We start from the raw sequence: 15,053 nt of genomic DNA, 5'->3' as shown, positions 1-15,053 counted from the left end.
CTCACCTGCTGCGGTACGGGCTGAGCGCAGGAGCCCCGCGGAGGGACCGTGCCCAGCCTGCACTGTGCCCCCGGCTTCGGGGTGCGGCGTTGGGGGGAGCCGGGCGCCTCTGAGCCTGTGCCGGCTTCAGGTCGGGTCTTGGGGGGCCCCTCGCCAGGCCAGAGGTGAGGAGCCCGGCGTGTGTGCAGCCCCCAGGTGGGGGCTTGGGAACCGGGGGGGCACTGGGAGTCGGGGGTCCCCCAGCCCGGGGGAAGGAGGCAGGCGCTGGGGTGAGCCTGTGAGGGGCACGATGGACCCTCCGTTGCCAGCTGGGTCGCTGGTTCTTTCCTCACCCCGGTGCCTTTTGTATTGAATCTCTGGCTGCCAGGGTTAATGCAGCCGGTGCTGCCAGTGCTCAGGATGTCAAAAGGCTCCGCAGGTCTATTTTAAGTGTCTAGGGAGGCGGAGAGATTAGAGCTGGAGGCCACTGACACCGAAGGACTCGGTACCATCCGCCCTCTGATTTCCTAGTAGAGCTGAGTGTCTGTGAGTGCATCCCACTGCGCCTCTCCGCGGAATACTCCTAATTTTTAAGCATTCTTTGTTTGAGCCAAGAAACATCTTTAGCCATCTGAAACCCATGGTACAGGCTCAGCAAATCTATTCAGTAACAAGCTGCTCCCAGAGGACAACAAACCTAAATACTCAAACCAAAGGAGCAGAGAACAATGGAGAAAAAAGTTCCTAATATTAGAATCATAGAATCATAAAATATCAGAGTTGGAAGGGACCTCAAGAGGCCATCTAGTCCAATTCCCAACTAAATCATCCCAGCCAGGGCTTTGTCAAGCCGGGCCTTAAAAACCTCCAAGGAAGGAGACTCCACCACCTCCCTAGGTAACGCATTCCAGTGTTTCACCACCCTCATATTCTAGCTGAATAGCTCTCATTTCCCTCTCTAGCCCTCCTGGTGCAATGTATTTCGGAAGAGCTAAATGGCTATGCCTTTATTATCTCCCCCCACCTCCTTCTTTAGCTCTCTGTTTAGTGCTTGAGTTTCCCAGTCTCCCAACAAGCTCTGTGCAGACAGGATCTAGGCCTTAGAGTTTTCAAATGTGGATGTATAGGTGCAGTGTGTGTGTCAGATGATATAACATTATATCAAGAAGTTATTCCCTACCCCACTCCAAACCCCTGTACTATGTGGATGTAAACGTCTCATATTAATTTTCAGCCCCCAGGTTTCTATGCACTAGTTCTATGTAGTCAGTATTAAGTTGTCTATAGGCCACATCCCGGCATGCACTTATGCATGTGCTTAATTTTACATAGAGTAGTCAATTGAAGTCAATGGAATTACTCACATGTGTCAAGTTACTTTCAGACAGTTGTGTCTGCAGAATTGGGGGAAGAGTTTGGATCTAAAGTTGGCATATCCATAGTATTTAGGGAAAAAATTAGCATTTTACTAATTTTGAATGAAAAAATGTTAAAGAAATATTAAAAAGTCTTGATGAGTGAAATTGGGCAAGTTGCATGTATGCATATCACACTTAACTTGCATGTGTGAGCTACTCTCCTTACTGATTCAGAGCCCAATTCTGCAGCATGTACAGAATGGCTGCAATATCAGGCCCGTAAGTAAACACCAAAATGGGTTCACTGATGCACACCTTATAATACCCACATGAAATCAGACAGTCTTACAACTCACACAAGGAAATTGGTGGGCTTGCTGTACCCACTTCTTAGCAAAGATTTAACAGTAGGTCACTGTAGTGAGGCTTCCGTTAAGCCTGGTCTACTAAAATTTTACTTTGTTAATTTATACCACAGAGCACTAATGTTTAAATGCAACGAAGTAAAATAAATAATTAAAACTAAATGATATTTTGTCAAATCAATAAACAAAGTATATCTTGTGAAGCATAATCCTTGGTTATATTGCTCATGTACCGTATTTGTTAGGGTCTTCCTGTCATTCGTGTGAATTACCGAGGTTCTATCATATGTAAAACTGGTACCATCTTTCTCAGAATATTGTTTCATGTGTCTTTGAGTCAGCCCTTTGTACTTTCTGCCCTAAACCAGTGTTTAATTTATGTTAGCCCAGCAGGGCCAACATGCTTATTGGTGAATGATCTGGATTTTATTCTACCTCATGCATCAATAATATTGTCCATTAAATCCCAAGTGTGTAATCTTTAATACTGTGCTATAGTACACCGAAGGAACCCAACTTGACTTGCAGATGGGTTTGCCTCACAGACATTAAGAAAAATCATATCATCTTGTAAACTGAACAAATGATCTGTAATCACAAGTGCTATGGAACCACATCTACTGTGTCATTCACTTAACCCATCACTTTTCTGAGGAGATCCCCAGTTTAAGAGCTTGCTCCTTGCTAACCACCCATCCTGTGAGTTAGTCCTTATTCACGTAAATAGTTTTATTGATTTCAATTGGGAATGCTTGTGTGAATAAGAATTACTCATGTAAGACAGATTTCTTAGGAGTATGCCCTAATTGTGCACCATGTGCATGTACCTGGGTAGCAAAGTGCACACAGAGCTTCCTCAGTATGGCCCTACTTCACCCAACAAATCATTCCCGCTACGTAATCCTGTGCAGTCACACCATTTTCCTTAAAGATAGGCCTTGAAGGAGTCCAACAGCCCTGACAGCCATTCTGATGAGCCTCAATGTTGCTTAGGTCCTGATCCTGTAAAGACCTGCGTGTGGGTGAACCCCTATATACTCCCATGGAGTGCCATGAAGACAATGGAGCTCTGCATTAGCTAATTGCAGAACTGGGGCCTTATTAGTTTTGAAGGTGGTAACAGCTTTGGAGTGTGGGAGGGAGGAAACTCATTTACATAAACTGCTCTCCCTGGGCACTTCCCAGGGAGTTCCCTGCAGTTCCCTGCCCTGGCTTTTGTTGCTTTCTTTTTGATCTTGGTATCTGCCTGCTAAGGCCTTGGCATGTGAAGCGTCTATAGTTTGCATGTCTCAGGGCAGGTCTTCACTACGGGGGGCGGGTCAATTTAAGATACGCAAATTCAGCTACGTGAATAGCGTAGCTGAATTTGACCTATCGGAGCCAACTTACCCCGCTGTGAGGACGGCGGCAAAATCGACCTCCGTGGCTCCCCGTCAACGGCGCTTACTCCCACCTCTGCTGGTGGAGTAAGAGTGTCAATTCGGGGATCGATTGTTGCGTCCCGACGAGACGCAATAATTCGATCCCAGAGAGATTGATTTCTACCCGCCAATTCAGGCGGGTAGTGTAGACCTAGCCTCAGAAGCAGCAGGTTCTGCTAGATGGGGGCTTTTAAATAATGCTATTGAAATTGCTTTTCTGATATTTGTATTGTCAGCTTCAGATACTCCTGATTTCCACTTTCTCCACTGCAGCAGCCCCCCAGAAAAGCATGTTGTAATACCTTTGTATGCTTGCAAGTGACGTGTTTACATTATAGGAAATGTGAATATATAGGTGCTATATTGCTGCAAAATGAATACAATGAAAAGCAAATGGTCATACATGACTGAAACCACTTTCTATGAGCGGGTGTTTCTGTCAGCAAGATGATGTTTGATTTTTTTTTTTTTTTTTTTTTTTTGCATAACACTATACAATGTGCACTGTAGGGACTATTGTTGAACCAAATACCTTATTTTGAGCTTGATCCTGAAAGGTGTTGAGTACATGAGTAGTTCTATTGACTTCAATGAAATTGCTCACATGCCTAAAGTTACATACATTTTTAATGCTGTGCACCATCAGGTCAGAGTCCTCAGCTCTTTGCAAGATTGAGCCCCTAAATACTTGATCAAAAAGACCACATCCTCACAGACTGGGTATGAAGTTAAATCCTGGTGTAGGTTTTGAACCCATAACTCTTTAGCCTAACAGTGAGAAGAGCCCAAATCTATGAAATCCTGAGTGCCCTCAATTCTTATTTACTTAGGTGGGAGTTGCTCAGCACCTCCTTAACTTGGGCTTTATATATGCATAACGTAAATGTATGTACAATACAGATATATTAACAGTGCAGTGCAGATCGCACTCTGATTTTCACTATGTAACTAAACTTTAATCAGATGCTCCAGGAGCAGAGACTAAATATCTTCATGTGTTTATCACTATACCGGTTGAAAATGAGATGTTTTTCTCCACTGTTGTTTGCTTGAGTTTTCATTCTAATGCTCTAAATTCCTAGATGCCCAATGCAGATTTGATTACGCAAACATTACTTGTAATTTGGGACCTATAATACAGTCTTTTCAGCCATTTCCACATATTGTGCAATCAATATCCACTCTTCCCAGTCTCTCTGGGATCCAGTAGTCATGATAAATTAATTTCGCTGTCTTAGTATAAGCCTCAGGACTTCGGAAGATTTGCTAGTGCTAGTGCAAATATTACTACAGACTTCAGTTTCAAAATTAATGTTTGTCTGTTCTCCAAATTTGTCTTAATTTATCAGTTGGTGTATTCGCTGCAGACAAAATATAACTACAGAAAGGCTGTTTAGCCTTTTCACTTACCAAGAAGGGGGTGGGGAGATGGGGAGAAAAGAAATGAAGAATGCTCCTGCATTCAGAACCCCTGATTGATTGATACAAGAAAAGTCTGCTTATTTGGAATGTTTTGCAATTAGATGATGCTGACAAATGAAGATGTCAAGATCATGAATAACTGTTGGGGAAAGGTTTAGAATGTTACTTAATTCTGAACAATTGAGAAAATGAAGATGCACTGAACATTATTTGTCTGGTTCTCATTACATGATTACTCTGGATGGTTTCTATGGGAGAAAGTCTAATATGTTTGGTGCTAACAAATAAACATTCTTGCATCTTTAATCAATATTGCCTAATCTTTGCTGTAATTCCACTAAGCCTTCCGGTCAGGATTTTTCATCTGTATTGCTGAATCATTTTAAAATGGTTTTAAAATTAAACTAAAGAAAATGAACAGTGGCCCAGCAAGCCCGCTAGAGCGTTTTTCTGAGGATTTTCATTAATCTTTGGCTTTATACTACAGCCTGTGTTTACCATGTGTTTGGTTTCAAAATCTTTAGTTATATAATGTGAACATCAGGCTGTGTAATGACAAATCAAACATAGAACACATAGCAGTGTGACTAGAGTCCACGTTATACGCCCTATTGTGCACACTGGGCCACCAGTGTTATCCTGAATCATGCGTGCTTACACTCGTTAAATCTGAAATAATTTTCAAAAGCAATGCCAATGACACAAGCATAGACCTCATTTGAAACTGATCAGTGACTTCAAAAGTAATTAGAACGATTTGCATAAGGGTTTGTTACTTACCATCTGTTTTAATTGGAAAGCAGGTTTTTCCAATAAGACTAACAAGTGACTGTATCTTATTTAAGATCAATCTACAGTGCAATTTAAACAGAGAGACAGATAAGTTTGTCTTGATCTGGGAAGGTTTATCACCACACCTTTTGCTGATAACGTCTACATGCAATAGAATGAGTGCTACAGGTTACAACTGGAAAATACCTCCTCACATAGCTGCAGATGAGATCTGTAATTAACTCTAATCACAGGAACCGTTTAAAACAATATTACTCAGTGTTGCCAATCCCTACAATGTTATCACATGTCTCATGATAATTGGTGTTTTTCTTAAAGCCTCAGCTCTTGGAGTCAAGGGATTATGTGACAATTAGAGCTTTCACTAAAACCAAAAATATCTAAATTTCTACTTTTGTGGAGAAAGACTTGAAAATGTGAACAGAATGTACCCTCCCAAAGGCTCAGAAACTAGAAGATAAATACCACCCCCATATTATTTTTTGGTTTAAAAATCATGTTTTTTTTTTAATCTCATAATTTTGTTGAAGCCTGATTCATGATTTTTAAAGGTTTAGGGTTGGCAGCTTTGGGAGTTTACAGTAATGTGGAGCTAATTTCACAGCCTCTTTATAAGAAGCTCCTTAACCCTTCAAAAACAAAATGGAAGCTAATGCAGGTGGGTTTATTTTTCTGATGGCTTTGATCCCAGCCCCAAATCTGACCTCATCTGGGCTATTTACTATTGAGTTATATAACCAGCAGTGCTCTCACAAAGCCATTGTCTGTAACTACCAGATTTGCATATCTGGCTCTGTTCATTATTTCTCTCTACTGCAATATGTATCTCATTTCAGTTTAATTAAAAATTACTAATAAATAGAGGCTACTATAATTCATAGGAGTTGGTTGGATATTTTTGCCTATGTTTGCTGGAAAAGTTGACATAGCGTTGGTTGGAAGTAGACTATGTCTATAACATCAGTTTTACCACTGTAGTTGGCCTTTATAGGAATGTCCTGATGTTCCATTGATTTAAATGATACCTGCTAGCAGTGAAGGGGTTAATCCTGTTGACTAACTCTGCTGTCATGTCTTTTACCAGTTTGTGCTCTATTGAATGACTACGCTGCTTTTAAAAGATATTCAGCTTCCCTAAGAGATGCAGCCCCTTCTGTGTAAGTAGGGAGCTTTGTCCGGTGTTACACCATGGGGCTAGGAGTCAAGCAATCTGGCCTCTTTTCCCAGCCCTGCTGCTGACTTGCTGTGTGACTTTAAGCAAATCACACAGGGCCTGTTACTTTTCCCAATGACGTCTGTCAGGTACTGATTGTACCCGGTAGGTTGCAGGTCAGGCTCTTTCCCAGATGTGGACTCCCCACAGAGCTTCCATTCCAGAGAGATTCATGAGATGTTCACTCTAAGATCCTTTAATGCGCTGCCCAGGTATGGCAGATCTAGTCTCAGATAAGGTAAATTACACACAGCACCAGGTAGCGGCTGGTTTAGCATTTAATCACAAAGTCAGTGGGAGTTTTACCTCTGTGATTTAGGATTAGAGCTGAGTGAAGAATGATTTTTCAACTTGGTAGCCAAACTAAACCGGGGGAAAAATTAGTTGTAGGTGTACCAGAAATGGAATATTTTTGGCTTTTCTCACGGAAATAAAAAAAAACAGGAAAAGAAAACTGTTTCCATCCCAAACAAAATTTTTACTTCTACCCAAAATGAAAACGTTTTGTTTGGCTGAAAAGCTATTTTGCGTTTAGTTTAGTTTCCAGTGTTTTTTTCTTTTTTTTGTTGTTTTTAAATAAATCTAGGCAATTTTCTAACGTAACCCTGCAATTTGAAAAGAAAGTTGAAATGTTTCATTTAGAAAAGGCTGAATTAAAGTGTTTTGACTTCTTAAAAATAATTCATTGTTTTTCAGTGAATAAACTATCATTTTGCAAAGCGTTGCCCAGCTCCCCCTAGAATACCCATCTGTAAGCCCAGAGACACTACCAGTGCCTGAGAGGCTTGAAGGGGACATATTTTCCCACCCCTGTTTTTACTAAGCACTTTGACCTTCTCAAAGTAGAGGCAGGTGTTAGGTATTCCCAAGTCGGATCCTACCCTATGCCCACATCTTGTCTTTTTTGGGGGGGATGTAGGGTCCCCTACCTCATGGGGAGGAGGGGTTCAGTGTTGTGATTGTAGCTATGTTGGTCCCAGGATATTAGAGGGACAAAGTGGGTAAGGTAATATCTTTTACTGGCCCCACGTCTGTTGGTAAAAAAGACAAGCTTTCAAGCTACATAGAGCTCTTCTTCTGAGTGGTTGTGTGGCTTCCTTAGTGTTTGTGAAGTGCTCTGAGAGCCTCCTTTTAACGGAGCTCTAGTAGTTCAAAATGATGAATATAATCCTGGTATATAATCCAGGAACATATACCAAACTGGGGAGTGAACGGTGCTTTCTTGATTTCATTTTTGGTTCTCTAACTATATGTTATATTCAAGTCTGGCATGAAATGATTTAATAGGTTAGGGCACCACATTGGAAGCTGTGGATTTATCTAGCTCAGTGGTTCCTAAACTTGTTCTGTTGCTTGTGCAGGGAAAGCCCCTGGCGGGCTGGGCCGGTTTGGCCGAACCTGCGGACGCGGCAGGTAAAACAATCGCGGCTCCCAGTGGCTGTGGTTCACTGCTCCAGGCCAATGGGAGCTGCTGGAAGCAGTGCAGGCCGAGGGACATACTGGCCGCCACTTCCCGCAGCCCCCATTGGCCTGGAGCGGTGAACCGCAGCCACTGGGAGCCGCGATCGGCTGAACCTGCGGACACGGCAGGTAAACAAACCGGCCCGGCCCGCCAGGGGCTTTCCCTGCACAAGTGGCGGAACAAGTTTGGGAACCACTGGTCTAGCTTTTCCTTCAAATCTCAGTTTAAAAAAAAAAGATGGAACCATGATATACAGAGAGTGGGATATGAAAAACCTCCTGTTCATTAGGTCAGTGGTTCTCAACGTGTACCCGTGGGGGGTATGCTAAGGTCTTCCAGCGGGTACATCAACTCATCTAGCTATTTACCTAATTTACCACAGGCTACATAAAATGCACTAGAAAAGTCAGTACAAACTAAAATTTCATACAGTCAATGACTTGTTTATACTGCTCTATATACTATACACTGAAAGTACAATATGTACATTCCAATTGATGTATAAATATACGGTAAAAATGAGAAAGTGAGCAATTTTTCAGTAATAGCCTGCTGTGACACTTTTGTATTTTTATGTCTGAATTTGTAAGTAAGTAATTTCTAAGTTAAGTGAAACTTGGGGTACAGAAGACAAATCAGACTCCTGAAAGGGGTACAGGAGGCTGGAAAGGTTGAGAGCCACTGCATTAGGTAAACAGAAAGTTGATAAGATAAACAGAAGATACCACATAATAACTGCCTTATGACAGCATGTACGAAAGCCCTTTTTAAACATCCTCCAGCCTTTCACTTCAAAAGAGTTAAGAAAGACCTTGTCTACAGACTTCCCCTCTGCACCTGGGCTTTAAAGTCTGCCCCCTATAACTGCCCCCAGTGTCTGGTCCTTCTTTTTGAAAATGACATAGCAACTCAACATTAGAGACTGGAATTCAAAATCTCAGCATAACACATTGGCCAACTGCACCGTGTTCCTCCTCCTCCTCTGTGTTTCTTCAGTATAGGAACAATAATTATACAAGAAGTAGAGGAATGTTAAACCATTTATACATGTATTACTAACGGCCAGCATATGTTTCTTTAAGGGTTTATGTTTCAGTACCAATTTCCTTCATTGGAATTCATCTTTTGTGGGTTTTCTTACCTTACCATTGTGATGACTGAAGAGTGGATTTAATGAATGTTAGACCCCTAAGGCTGCTGGCTAGTGGATTCTTCAATAATTAAAAATGATAGCTTATTAGAGAAGAAAATACATTAAAAATGTTAAGGTTCTCATTGTAAATCAGCTTAAAGCAAAGGAAATCTGAGTTTTATCTCAGAAATTCTTGCTTTAGCTGATTTGTCAAGTCTGTAGAATTAAGTTAATCTAATTAAAAAGATAATATAAAAATATAAGCAATGTAACAGCCATCTTAGTTAGAGAGATGATGAGAGAGAAAAAGAGCAAGCCTGCCATTGCTATAGTAATGGGTCTAAAGAATCTGCATTAGAAGTTATACCACCCCTACTTTTTTGCATGTGAGTGGGGTTAGAAAAGTGACTAATGAAAAACAGCATACACAGAGGGGGGAGATCTGGTGAGAGAGTATTAGATTCTTATCTGCTGACTTTTTACTTCTGCTATCAGAAAAATCTCAGTTTGACTTTCAGTTAACAGGGCTAGCAGATAGGCGGGAAAGCATTTTTACATATAGAGAGAGTAAATTAGAAAGACAATAAACTGCAACTTTTGACACTTTAGCAGGGTCGCTTTTTCAGAGTGGAATCAAACTCTAGCTTTGTAATAACTCAGACCATGTTGTCATTTTACGTGGTATGCAGCATTGTTAGTCTGTAACACTCTTCTATTGTATTTCCCTGGGGCGATTGTAATGTTTTCTGTTATATTTGGCAATAATATATCATCAATTCATAGTGACAACACTATGCACAGTCCCGGGAAAAGGCTGGTATTGTTGCTGCACCGAAAGACTCATTAATTTTAATACTTTGTTACATTTGTCTCAGTGAAACCTTGAACCTTACCCATTATGTGCAAATAGTACAATATAGAATATTGTGATACCAAATGTAACAAACAGTAAAAGTCCTTTCATAATTTAACTCAGCAGTTGTATTTTTTGGTTGCTTTAAAATACTAGAAGGGCCTGGAATTCAAATGATATGTTAAAGGCCTTTAAAACTTAAGGACTGTCTAAGAATTTTCCTGGTGGGGGGGAACTCTCAGCTGGGGCAGAGCCAGTACACCAGGTTCTTGCACCACTCCCCACACCTGGCCTCCAAGTAGTGGTATCAGTACTTTGCTCTGGCTTATCCCCAGGTGGTACATAGTTCCTCAAGGACCATTGCCAGCTGGCACAAATTACAGCAGCTCCCAGGCTACTCTAACCAATGCAGCAAAGATTTGCCTTGAGAATATGATCCCCTCTCTCAGCTGCACCAAATGGAAACTTCTTGAGAGAGAATCTGGGCCTACTTGCTTTAATGGAAGCTAATAACCTGAAGGAGACAGAGGAAGACTCTCTAGCTAAATATGAGGACACTAAAAACTCCTCTTATTCTAACTTTCCTGTTACTCTAAGTTTATGGTTGACTGGTATCTCTCTGTATGGAACTTATTTTATTAAATCTAGTAGCAGAAAAGAATCTGTAGCTAAAATCAGTGTATCTGCATCAAAAGTTAATCATATTATGAGGACTAACAAAGACAAGCTGATTCCTGTGCATGCAGGGTGAAATTCACTCCAAGAGAGCTTGAGCAAGGCTCTAAGCATCAATTAAGCCCCACATTAAGACACTAAGGGTATGTCTACACTACCTGCCGGATCGGTGGCCAGCGATCGATCCAGCGGGGGTCAATTTATCAAATCTAGTCTAGACGTGATAAATCGACCCCCGAGTGTTCTCCCATACTCCACCTCTGCGAGAGGCGCAGGCGGAGTCGACGGGGGAGCAGCAGCAATCGACTCACCACAGTGAAGACACCACAGTAAGTCGATCTAAGTACATCAACTTTTAAGTGATTTTGATTGCAATCCTCTACATGCAACACAACTTCTCTGGTCAATAGCTAGGATCTCTTTTTAGCAAGGTATTTAACCACATGCCTAGCTCCAATATTTGTAGCCCTATTGAAATCAGGGGTACTGCCCACATGTGTAACTTTAGGCATGTGCTTGAGTACCTTGCTAAATGGGTGCCCAAATTTGCTAAACAGTTCTAGGCTTTAAAATACTCCTGAAGTTTGAACTTTCCTGCAACTGGAAATGTAGTAGATTATTTTGTCTTCCCTTTACTGTGGGAACAATGCCAACATATTTAAGAGATGGTTGGGAACAAACTGCTGATCTTTTAGGATTCCCAGAAATGGAATCTGACTAGTCCAGTGTGCTGCTGTACCTGCATGAAGTTGTTTCTGTACAAGGTATGTTTTATTATATGATGACTTCAGAACTCTGGACTCAAGGGGATACATGCTCAGATGAAGTAAATTGGTGCAGCGTCATTGACTGTAATTTAACTCAGCAGTTTGGTTGACTTCATTGGCATTATTACACTTCTTCTTCTTTCGTATGGCTGGTGTAGAGCAGCAACTGCAGTTTCACCTGAAGTTGATCGAGCCAAATGGCTACATCAGGAGTAGCAGAATTTATTGCTGTAAATGCCTCCTCCATACTTATAAATTGGGCAGTAGGTAGTGATATGTTTAATGGTCTGTCGTGGGGAACCACACTTGCACACCGGGGAGTCTTTGATTTTCCATTTGTGCATTAGATATCCGCATCTACCAGGGTTGGTTTGAATTCGGTTCCGAGTTGACCAGGATGACCATGGAAGGTCAAACCCAGAAACCTTCTGCATGAGATCTGGCACAAGGTGCTTATTTTTTAAGTCTTGTTTAGCCCAATCTGCTTTCCAAGCCTCCTCCTGATCATAGCCTGATTGCATGAAGCTAAAGGAATGTTCCCAGAAAGGCTTGCAGGACTTACGATGTTGGGTGTGTGTGTGTGGGGGGCATCGTCAAGGTCTTGGTGAATAGGAAGACATCTGTTTTCACAGGTTGGCTGAGCTTCGTGGAATGTTGCAGCAGTTCGGCGTATCGTCGGGGGAGTGATGTTAGATAGGACAGGTAGCCATGGTGTTGGAGTCGACTTAAGGGTTCCCGTGATGCACCGCATCACTGTATTCAGCTGGGTATCCACAAGTTGTATGGAGCAGATGCAGCCACACACCGGTGCACAATATTCAGCTACTGAATATACAAGTGCTATTGCAGATGTTCGCAACACTGATGCACCCCAGGTTGTACCTGATAGTTTCTGGATTATGTTGGCTCTCTTTTTTTTTATCTTTCCAGCTACCTTCTCAAGATGATCGTGGAAGGAGAGGGTGTGGTCGAGTTTCACTCTGATATATGTTGGAGTGTAATCGTGTTGCACATTTTTACCACAGCTACTTTCAGTGTGGTTTTGGCACTCTTATTATCAAGATGAAATGTGCTTACTATTGTTTTTCCAGGGTTTGGTTTGAGCCTCCATTTCTGGAAATATTGTTCCATCTTTTGGAGATCCTCAGTTAATGCTTTCTCAGTGTCATGGAGGTTTGATGCTTGGATTGTCATGGCAAGTTCATTTGCGTATCCAAATTTTCATGATTTAGTTGGAGACATGTCACTTATGTAAATATTAAAAAGGGTTGGTGCAAGTACAGAGCCTTGTGGTAGCTTGTTGTTTATGATACGGGCTACCACATCGCATATCGCTCAGTGATCTCCCGGTCATCAGAGCAGCAACTCAACAAATTATCACATTTTCACCAGCTGAAGATCTGGCCCATGGACATAAATCTTTCTACCTTAGGTATTTGTAGAGTGCTCATTTTTATAGCATCTCAGTGGTACGTAGACCTTTCTGACTGATTGTTTTTATAGATGTAGGCATAACAGAAGCGGAGGGTGAGAGACAGCTGTGGTCTGAGCACAGAGCTGGAAATCAGGAATTCCTTACCAGTCCCTTTCTGAAACAGATGTTGGGAAAGTCACTGAATTACTTTTCCTCAGTTTTCCCATCTGTAACAGTGGTAAGGAGTAACCATATATACCATATGGTGGTTGTGGAAATTAAATGCTTGTAAAACACTTTGAAGATATAAAATGCTGCATCAGTGCTAGGTACTATTATTACCCTGTACACTTTATTTATTTTGCAATTTATAATATGGGCCAAATGTTACATCTCTGAGCATGTCCAGAAGGAGTGAAATAAAGAAAACAAGATATTGACCAACATCAACTAATTTGATTTCAATTTCAACTAGATGCAAAGGTTTGATTTTTATTTCTCTGTTTGCTTCCTTTTCTCAGAGCAATAAAGCCTGACAGAGGAGACTTTCTGGGAGTTTATTGCTCTTCTGAGGAGGTCAATGCTCACTTTATATTCAGTCTTGTGTTTGCGGGCACTAGAATTAGACAGCCTTTCCCCAGAACTGCACGTCCCTGCCTTCCTGTATTATGGCTTAAATCAATGGCCAGCGAGGCGTTACTTGAGACATGACCTTCACCTTTGAATTTGTTTTTTCTTCAGTCCAGTTAATATCCAGGGTGTTGATGGTTATAAGGAAATTCCAGACACATGAGCGGTGAGGGGGATTGTCCTCTTACTCAGACTGGTGCAAATCAAGAGTAATTCCATTGAAGTCAAAGGGGCTATATTGGTCAGAAACTATTGTGAGAGGAGAAGCATGCCCATTAAACTTCAGATGGCCTTTTATAGTATTCCTAAAACTTACATAATCATTAGCAGCATTAAGGGCCTCATCCAACTCCCAGTGGGCATTGGATCTGCCCCTAGAAGTGGAGTGGAGAAGAAAGTGGTACATAGAAAACTTAACTTATTCACACCCTTACCAACAGAGTAGAGCCAGGTTAACCCTCAGTGTAGACAGTGGTAGGTCAACGGAAGAATTCTTCCATCAATGTAGCTACCACCTCTCAGAGAAGTGAATTACCTATGATGACAGGAGAACCCTTCCCATTGCTGTAGTAAACATCTACACTAAAGCACTCGGGTAGAGGCATTTGGACCATGCCACCGACCTATTGCGTTCTCACATTTTCTTGCAGATGGGCTTAAATTGTGTTTGACTGAACACCAAGGAGAGTGAGTCATATTGTTACAACTAAGGGTGTCTACGCTACCTGCCGGGTCGGCGGGCAGCGATGGATCCCCGAGTGCTCTCCCATCGACTCCTGTACTCCAATGCTGCGAGAAGCACAGGCAGAGTTGACGGGGGAGCGGCAGCAGTCGACTCACCATGGTGAAGACATCACCATAAGTCGATCTAGGTACATCGACTTCAGCTACGTTATTCACGTAGCTGAAGTTGCGTAACTTGGATCGATTCCCCCCCCCCCCATTCCCCCCAGTGTAGACCAGGGCTTAGTGGTTTTTTAACATATTTTCTTAAGTGAGTGTTATAGGTGTAGAAATAAAGCTGCTTTGTTCAGATTCTGCCTTATGTATCTTTAAACAAAAGAACCATAGTTTCCTAATGTATAAAATAGTGACTGTGCTAGTATTTTTACAGGAAATACCAGTCTCTTGTACTGTCTCAAAAAGTAATCCACTTTTCTTCAAGACCCATTAAAATCTTGCATTTTTGGATTTACAATCTTGTGTATAAAAAAAAACACATTTCAGAAATGTAGCGTTTCCTCATATAAGGACCTTGGTATTTTCCCCAGAAATAAACAACATTTTTATATATGAATGGATAAAATCCTAATGAATCTACTATATATAGTGCGCACTCACACACACACACACACGCATATATTGTATGGAGATTAATGCAGTGTGACACCGAGGTCCAAAGCTCTGTCTCTGATCTGGTTAAAAGAACAGAAGTACTTGTGGCACCTTAGAGACTAACAAATTTATTAGAGCATAAGCTTTCGTGGACTACAGCTTTCGTGGACTACAGCCCACTTCTTCGGATGCATCCGAAGAAGTGGGCTGTAGTCCACGAAAGCTTATGCTATAA

The 15,053-nt window shown here is 41.7% G+C and overlaps 1 protein-coding gene across 2 annotated transcripts in view; it reads left to right on the top strand.

Moving 5' to 3' along the window:
- KIAA1210 (KIAA1210 ortholog) overlaps window positions 1–15,053 on the top strand; it is a 94,900-nt gene that overhangs the window by 308 nt on the left and 79,539 nt on the right. Inside the window, exon 1 of one of the 2 annotated variants that reach the window (XM_034780697.1) lies at window positions 34–164. The exons of the other annotated variant lie outside the window; for it this stretch is intronic. The gene's annotated coding sequence lies outside the window, so the exon portion shown is untranslated. Of the gene's footprint in view, window positions 1–33; window positions 165–15,053 lie in introns of those variants that run through there. 2 annotated transcript variants of the gene reach the window in all.

The sequence above is a fragment of the Trachemys scripta genome, chromosome 9 (genome assembly GCF_013100865.1).
Source record: "Trachemys scripta elegans isolate TJP31775 chromosome 9, CAS_Tse_1.0, whole genome shotgun sequence".
NCBI lineage: Eukaryota > Metazoa > Chordata > Testudines > Emydidae > Trachemys > Trachemys scripta.
The sequence above is the reverse complement of the archived record's forward strand: the minus strand, read 5'-3'. Positions and strand labels throughout refer to the sequence as shown.